The 9,074-nt window shown below is 38.2% G+C and overlaps 1 pseudogene; it reads left to right on the top strand.

Annotated features, from left to right (window-relative positions):
- The window catches only part of LOC149530441 (serine/threonine-protein kinase Aurora-2-like), a 167,872-nt pseudogene that overhangs the window by 1,741 nt on the left and 157,057 nt on the right, over positions 1-9,074 (top strand).

Here is a 9,074-nt window from a genome sequence, read left to right as displayed (position 1 = left end):
TCTATATTCTGATTTTCTCATATCTCACTCATTTTTGTATTCCCCTTACCTCATTTTGATTTTGATCTTGAGGGGGTAGAAATACTCTATCATTACTTGCTACAACTATTCATTTCTTAGGAGCATTTGTTTGATCTTTATACTTTCTCTCAATCCATTTTTCTTTGTTGGGTGTTAGCATTCTTCTCAAATTCTAGCATCATCTTTTCCTACTATTTAGTACTATCACTGTCAGGCTGTACATTCAGGATTTGCTATCACTTTTTGTATTTCATTCGTTAGAATAAAATATTCATATCTATTGCTGCCTACTTGGCTTCTATTTTCTTTGACATAATGTGTTCCCAAATTTATCACACATTAGTCAAAGAGGGGCCAATGTAATCACCTAAAAATGGTCATCTAGACCATTAGCCCCCTTCTCAGCATTTTGACCAATTTAATTAATCTTTTACCTAGACCAAATTGCTAAATAATCAATTAATTTTATTATAACCTATAGTTTGACTATGCTATCCTAAGTTCATTATTTAATTAAAAGTCCTCTTTTAATTAAATAAAAGACTCCATTCTTCTAACCTACTTAAAGTGCACACATAAGGTCATCTTTCTATTTTGCAATTAAAAGAAAAGGCTTTTTGAGACTTTTATCTTATGTGAGAAGTCAACTTATATTATATTGGTTGAATTGTATGTGCACATGGATTATTCTTCTTTTCAAACATGACCATTGATCATTCACCATCTCCATCTTGATCTCTACCATCTATACAAATTTAAAAGGGAGAGAGCTTCCCCCTCAAAGGATCCACACTTCTGAGTATTGTTATGCTGTAGGTTTTCTATTTGAATTATTGAGGGCATTTGTGGAGGATTATATTTCTTGTCTACATTTCTTTTTTCCTTGGCATTTTTTCATATGGCATCCTAGTTTAGTTGCATGTTAGTGTAGTTCTTTTGCAATAGTTTAGATCACATAGTCTAATTAATATGGATGTAACACTTTCATTTTCTTAGCTTAGTTGCATTGTGCATTTCATCTTAGTTTACTCTCATCCATGCATTACATATTCAAGAGTTCTTTGACACTAGCATTCTTGCTCTTTCTTAAAGAATCTCCCATCTCATGGTTTACTAGTAAGGGCTATGTTTCTAAAGATCAACTAAGAGCTTCCTTTATGCTCATTTGTATGCCTCTTGCACTCCATGACAAGGGAGCTCTAAGTTGGTATTTCAAGCTTTCCAATATATGGAAAACCTTGGATAGAAGGGTTTAGAGAAGTGCACTTTTCTTAGTATATAACAAACAAATTCGTAATCTTATCTAAATTGTTTAAGAACCAACAAAGGCCTCCTCATGAACACTCACATTTATCTTCTTCTAAGTAGATTCTAGTAGGTCACAAGATCTCCCAAAACCTTGGAGTTGATCCCAAATTAGCTTTTCAAGAGAGGAGTTTGAAAGGATTCTTGCTATTAAGCATGATGCAAAATAGTAGCCGAACACTACTAACACACAAAATGAAATCAACCAAAAAAAAGACCATATGATCAAGTAGTCATTGAGTCCACAATTCATACCAAGAGCGTTAAGTCTCAAAAGTGAAGGTTGTAATGCCATATTTAGGAAGGATTCATCCTATCAAAAAAAATTTGTCTAATATTGTTGTCACAAATTTTTGTTGGCAAGGGCTATGAAAAGAATAATTTCTCAAATCATTAAGTCTCAATTGGTGATTTTTTTAGTTTCTATTGTAGTCACTATTGCGGGAACAAGCTTAGTGTAATGGGATTAGGACAAACACTTGATGGGGTAATGCCTCATAGACTAGAGGTCTTTCGAAAGATGGAAGTGAATGGATGCCTTGCAAATTAGAGCTCTTTTATTGGATGCATGAAAAGTGCAAGCCAAATAGGACTTCTGCACAAAGGTTGGATGAAACGGTGGAATTTGGTGAAGTGAGATGAGCCTTATAGATAATGGACCAAAAAAAAAATTTCAGGAAGTTTTTCCTCTTTTTAGTATTTTCTTCAGAAACATTTTACAAATTTTTTTTGGAGTTTTCTAATTTTCTAATTTTTTGGAGTTTTGTGGAACTATATTGACATTGTAAAGGAACTGCAGAGCTCAAGCATAGAACCACTTGAGGTGTTGGATATTTATAGGATCAAGGAGTGGATCTCCCTCTAAAATGGTAATCTAATATGCCTTAGAACCATATTTGGTTGTAATGATAAATTGACCAAGCCAATTAGCTACAAATTTTCCTTTTTTTTCATAGTTTTGGAGGTTCCTCATGTTATGCTGCAAAACTAAGTGACCCACCTCAAATTCCTAGTGTCTAACTTTTTTGTGAAACTAGAGTTGAAGGCTATTTTGATACACATGGATGTGGTCTAGGGAATTGAGGCATCTCTCATCAAGGAGTTGTAGCTCTTGCAAGCAAGAAACTCGATATTCTTCTTTACACATATGATTCTTGAGAGAGATTCTGAGGGAAGGGATCTCAATTTTGATGGGTAAAATAACTTCGAAACCATAAACAAGGTAAAATGGAGTGGCTTCTGTGAGGTATGGATGGAGATGTGGTAGGCCCAAAGGGGGGGGAGCAATTTGGACGTGCCAGTCATGGCCAATTGCATCAACAATTTTCTTTAGGATTTTCAAAATGGATTTATTGGTGGCTTTAGCTTGGCCATTTCCTTGAGGGAAGTATTTGGTGGAAAAATGATGGGTAATTCCAAATTTCCTACACAATGTGGTAAATTCTTGATTTTCAAAAGGAGCTCCATTATCAATCATGATGTCTTGAGGGATACCAAAATGATAGATAATGTAGTTTAAGATAAACTTTGAAACCTATTTTCTAGTGGTGTAGGTTAAAGGAATAGCCTTGACCCATTCTGTGAATTACTTAGTGGCAGTAATAATATACTTGTGGCCATTTGTAGAATTTGGATATATTTGACCAACAATATTCAATCCCCAATGGAAAAAGGGTCATGATGTTATAGTGGGTTGAAGGTCTTAGGCAGGAGCATGTACCAAATCTCCATGTTGCTGACAAGGAACAATCATTTCAAAAAATGATAGGCATCCACCTCCATAGTAGGCCAATAGTAACCCATTCTGAGGAGCTTTTTTGCTAATGTAAGGCCACTAGAATGGGCACCAAAAATTCCCTAGTGAACCTCTTCTAATGCCATTCTAGCTTCATTTGAATTGAGACATCAAAGGAAGGTTCCATCAAAGTGTTTTAAAAAAAGTGTATCCCCTAGGATAGTATATTGGGTAGTTAGACAGATGAAGGTTTTGTTTTGGTTTATGGAAAGGGCCATGGTGATTGTTTTGTGTTGAAGGTAGGAAAAAAATTTGGAGTACCATGGAGACTTAGGATCAATAATCTCACACACCAACTCTAATTTAGGTTTCTCATAAATAGGAAGAAAAAGATTCTCAGCAAGAAACTCACACTTAGGACTATACTCAGGCATGACGGTCATGGAGGCAATGGTGGCCATAACATCTACTACTTTGTTATTAGTACTTGGTATTTGCTGAAAGATTGTCTCAGTGAAGTGTTGTTTAGAGTCTTCAACTATCCGGTGATATGGCATCAACTTTTCATCCTTTGTTTAGTATTCATCTGTGACTTGCCTAATGACCAATAAAGAGTCTCCAAAGACAAGTAGGATCTTAATATTCCATCTGATATCTTGAAAAAGCCTTGTTACTAATACTTCATACTCAACTATGTTTTTTGTGGAAGGGAATGTAATTTTATAAGACTTATGGATTGTACACTCGATTTGTCTCATACTCTAAACCCTTCTATCGAAATGATTCCATGAGTTGGAATGCTTGGATGCCAGCTTAGAGCTCCCTATCCACAGAGTGCAAGAAGTTAGTATTCAAGCATGAAGGCTCTCAGCCAGGCCTTAGAAATGTACTTCTTGATAGTAAACCATGCAACGGGAGGTTCTTTGAGACAAGAGAAAGAGTGAAAATATCTTCAAGGAATCCCTCAAGAATGCAATGCAAGTATGGAAACTAAGCTAAGATGATAATGCAAAATGCAGCTATGCTAAGCATGTATGAGAGTGTTACAATACTTGTTATTTAAACTATGTGAGATAGATCATTACAAGAAAATAACTAAACTAGCATGTAAGTATGAATCTAAACTAGTGTGCAATGGTAATGAGAGAATGAGACAAGAAATGAGAAGTTCTCCACAAAGCTCCCAAGAAACCTGTTAGAAAACCTCCAGCATAACAATATTCAAAAGATGGATGGATCCTTTGAGGGGGAAAGATCTCTCCCTTTTAAAGTCATACAGATGGTAGAGATCAAGATGAAGATGGTGGATGATCAACGGTGGAATTTGAAAAGGGAAGTGATCCATGTGCACACACAAGTCAACCAATAGAATATAAGTTGACTTGTCACATAAGACAAAAGTCTCACAAGACTTTTCTTTTAATTGTAAAAGAGAAAGGACTTTATGTGTGCACTTTAAGTGGGTTAGAGGAATGGGGTGTTTTATTTAATTAAAAGGGGACATGTTCTTTTAATCAAATAATGAACTTAGGATAGCATAGTCAAACTATAGGTTATAATCAAATAAATTGATTATTAGCAATTTGGTCTAGATAAATGATTAAATTAATTTAGCCAAAATGTTGAGAAGGGGGCTAATAATCTAGATGACCATTTTTAGGTGATTACATTTGCCCCTCTTTGACTAATGCATGATCGATCTGGGAACACATTATGTCAAAGAAAATTGAAGCCAAGTAGGCGATGATAGATATAGATATTTGATTCCAAAGAATGAAATGCAAAAATAGATAGCAAGTCCTAAATGCACAAAATGATAGCAGTAGTACTGAACATTAGGAAGATGATGTTAGGATTTGAAAAGAATTCTAACATCTAGCAAAGCGAATAGATCGAGAGCAAGTGATAAGGTCAAACAAATGCTCCTAAGAAATAGATAGCTGTAACAATTAGCAATAGAGTATTTCTACCCCCTCGAGATCAAAATCGAAATGAGGAAAGAGGAAGCAGAAAGTAGCTAGACATGAGAAAATCAAGATATAGCAATGTCTGATATGATAGATAAATGATTAGAACCCAAGAATGACTATAAGAAATTGATAAAATGCCCCATTTTGACCAAAGTTGACCATGAAAGATAAACCATAAAAATTAGGTCAAATTGAGTAGAAAGAGGATTTAGATGTGAAAAGGTGAATAGAAGTAGATATGAAGCATAGAAATGATGAAGTCATGAAGAAATGAAGATGCCCCAGCGATGATTCAAAGATTAGACCTCAAACGGTCAGCTAACTACTCAGAAGAAGGTAAAATTTTAAAATGCAATTTTGACCATCAAGATGAACTTTGATTTTGATTTCAATCCCAAAAATGGATCTAGGACGTCGAAATTAGCTAGGGGTGCAGTTTTTGCGCAATTTCGAGGAGTTTGAAAATCAGGTCAAAATGAGGTTGGAGGCTATAAAAAGGGTCCAAGTGTCATTTTCACTATTCATTTGTCTTTTTGTGATTTGAGAGATTTTGTGTGGTCCACATAGCATCATGGCTCAGGTGAACATTCCTCTTCATCAACACCATTTCGAGCGCAGTCGATTGCACAACCAGCCAGAGCGATATGGGGCGCTGGTAAGTAACTACCTTTTTGTTGCTTTTTTAAGCTTTTTGTGAGTTTTTTTGCACGTTTTTAAGTTTTTTGAAAAAAATTTGCGTGATACTTTTAAAGTATCGCACGGGCTTAGAAAAACTGTCACGCGACACTTTTTTCAAAAAAAAGTATCGCACCGTTCAAGAAAATGTGTCGCGCCAGCCATACCCAAATGTCGCACGACGTAGTGCAAAATTTCATACGACATAAAAATGTCGCACTCATGTGTAAAAAGCATCGTGCGACTCTGTTTCAAAAAATATGTCGCACTCTCTATGTAAAAAGTGTTGCACGACTAGTTTTGTTGTTTTTCTTAATGCTTTTTTTTGTCATGTGACTATTACTGATGATTGCTTGTTTTACCTGGATAGGAGGTATTCCTTGCATTACAGATTAGAGCTCCCAGGGTGGTTGGTTTGCACATTGTGGAGCATTTGAGTGATGAGGAGCAGACTGCGCTAGTGGCTATGGGCTTGCATTGGGTTTTATGGATGCCCCATATTCGGGCAAACCACAGTTTGCTGTCTGCGCTGGCAGAGAGGTGGCATAGCAAGCATAACACCTTTCACCTACTGACCAATGAGGCGTCAATTACCTTGGAGGATGTATATCGCATTCTGCAAGTGCCATGCCACGGTGAGCCAGTAAGTTACTTGGTTAGTAGTTTTTTGATTTATCCATTTCAATGTTGGATGGTAGGTGTACTGATGTTAAGTTTGGTGATGGCACAGGTGTACTATGATATGACCCCGACAGAGGGGTGAGCGTGAGTGTAGGAGCTTTTCCAGGATGTGACCATTCTGGACTGTCACCTGAGTTGGGAGATATTAATGACTGAGTATGGATATGATTAGCCTTTGCCCAATTTTTTATGCTCTTTGGTAGCCCAGGCCCTGGTGACAGACTGAGGCCAGAAGGGCTTTCCACTAGGATAGGGTCGATTGGTATATGATTTGATCTCCTGACCACGTAGGATGGCATGGGGACCTGCTATATTGGCAGAGATGTACCATGAGCTTCATGAGATAGTATACCATGAGGGTGGGTCATGGGCATGTGGAGCAGTGTTAGCACAAATCTGGGCTTGGGAGCACATTGCTGTGATTCGACCACAAGTGCAGCCACGAGAGTGTAGCCAGCTGTACATTTTTTGCTATAGAGGTTTCATCCCACAGAGGCATAGTGGAGATGTGACCTATTACCGATGCCTATTTGATGAGTTGACAGCCTTCACCTGGCGATTATACCAGGAGTGTCAGCTGTGGTCAAATTCATGGGAGTTAGACTACATGCAGTATAGCAGACCACTAGTGGGTCAGAGCACAGACATTGTGGAGCAGTTTGTGATTAGTTGTGTATGGTGGTAGTTTGCAGAGTGATAGGTGGTGTTAGTGGAGACCACTACCTATGCTCAAATGCGCATAGATGAGGGATTGGGATGGCTATTGATGCTGGACTATCAAATAGCATTTTGGGATACCGCAGCACTAGTGGCGACTCCCTAGGATTATCGCCCAGATGTGGCAGATGTAGGGGCTGATCTGAGGTATCTTTATGAGATGAAAAGACACCCATTCCCCCAGTTCACACATCTAGATGCAGAACCTGCAGGAGTGGGAGGAGGAGGTGGCAGTGAAGGAGGAGGAGGTGGAGGGAGAGGGAGAGGGGGTAGGAAAATGGAGGGGGAGAGTTCCCAAGTAGGGTGGAGGAGGATGTGAGCGCAGGTGATGTAGGAGGCAGTGGAGTCCTCAGAGTCTGATGGTGATGATGGTGGAGAGGAGGAGGTTCCCTCGAGGAGACGGTGAGTGGTTAGGGTAGAGGCACCCACAAAGCAGCCAGTAGGAGGAGAGGAGCAGGGTGTGAGGATCCATGTCTTGGAGGTAGAGCTACAGGTAGCTCAGGTGACCATTGCAGTATAGGATCAGCAGCTGATAGATGAGCAAGCATGAGTAGATGAGCTGCACTGAGAGCAGGATACTGCGAGGTGAGAGGCAGCGCATCATGGTGCCTAAGCTACATACTATTATGCTGCCTATAGGAGTGTGGTACCACCAGGACAGGGTCTTCCTTATTATTCAGAGTGAGTGGGAAAATCAGAGGGTGCAGTGCAAGCACCAGATAGGAGACAGGCTCCTCCACCAGGGCCAACACTAGCCGCAGAGGGTGGCAGTCAGACATGACATTGTGTTTTGATTTGTACCTCATGTATTTTTGAGACATATATCCATATTTTGGATCTCACATTTGTATATGTACCATGACACATTTGATATATATATGAGATACTGGGTTTGTCGATATTCTTGTGTACTTGTCTCAAAATGTATGTTTCAGCTTTCATGTGATGTTTCAGTTTTTGTTTTCAGCTCATGTATGTGTATATGCTTATGTGTATTGATTTTGATCCCTCATATGGGTGGTATAGACTTAAATGTTTTTGTGAAAATGTGACACTTGGATAGATCGTATGTGATGATTTTTGAATTAACCCCTTGTGATGGCAGGTTAGCAAAGAAATGTAGCGAAAGATTAAGAAGGTGAAAAGACAAACAAAAGTGAAAGATAAAAATAGCTACCTGATATGTCCATGAAAAAGATGAAGAGAGAGAGATCTTCCCACATGTAGGAATGTGCAACTAGAAAAAAAAAATGTCATAAACCTAAAATGCAAGCTACTATGCAAAGTCGTTTACTAGCAAGAAACTCATAACACTTAGACTCTTAATTTCATCATTGAGCATTTATTAGGGACATCATGAGATCATACAACCATCACTAGTATAACTATGAGGATATGAATATGATCGATATTAGATAGGTATGTGGAAATCCAATCTAAGCATTATTGACATGTAAGTCAAGATAACTACGTGATTAGATTCCCTACGTTTAATTTAGTAAGATTACACCTGTATCAAGGCATAAGCGCCAGGATAAACCCTGAGTGCGATCTTGCAAAATAGTCAAGGATGATACATTTGTAAGTCAATGTGTTGAATTAGGACGAGCATAAATTCTTACAACACTATAGACAAACAAAAGTATACCCACAAGAAGAAATCAAGAAAATATGTCCCATGCCCCCAGTCTTCTAGTCAATGACATCCTCAAAAGACTATTAGGGAGGGAACACATGGCAAAGAAATCACCATAGATAGCACATAAAGTAGATAAATATCAACATAGATCAATCATTTAACTGTTAAAGTGCGTGTGTGTAAGTCACTTGGCCATTTCTTCTAGACTTGATTCTGATAGTGAGAAATATCGCAACATTGGAGACCGTAGGTAAACTATCTGTAAAGTGTTGAAAAACACTTGATGTCAAAGTGGGTGGGGGTAGTGTTGAGAAACACTATTTTGTGAGTT

The sequence above is a fragment of the Cupressus sempervirens genome, chromosome 11, assembly GCF_028749045.1.
Source record: "Cupressus sempervirens isolate cs-2001-9-10 chromosome 11, ASM2874904v1, whole genome shotgun sequence".
Classification (NCBI taxonomy): Eukaryota; Viridiplantae; Streptophyta; class Pinopsida; order Cupressales; family Cupressaceae; genus Cupressus; species Cupressus sempervirens.
Note: the sequence above shows the minus strand (reverse complement) of the source record. Positions and strands in the feature narration are given on the sequence as shown.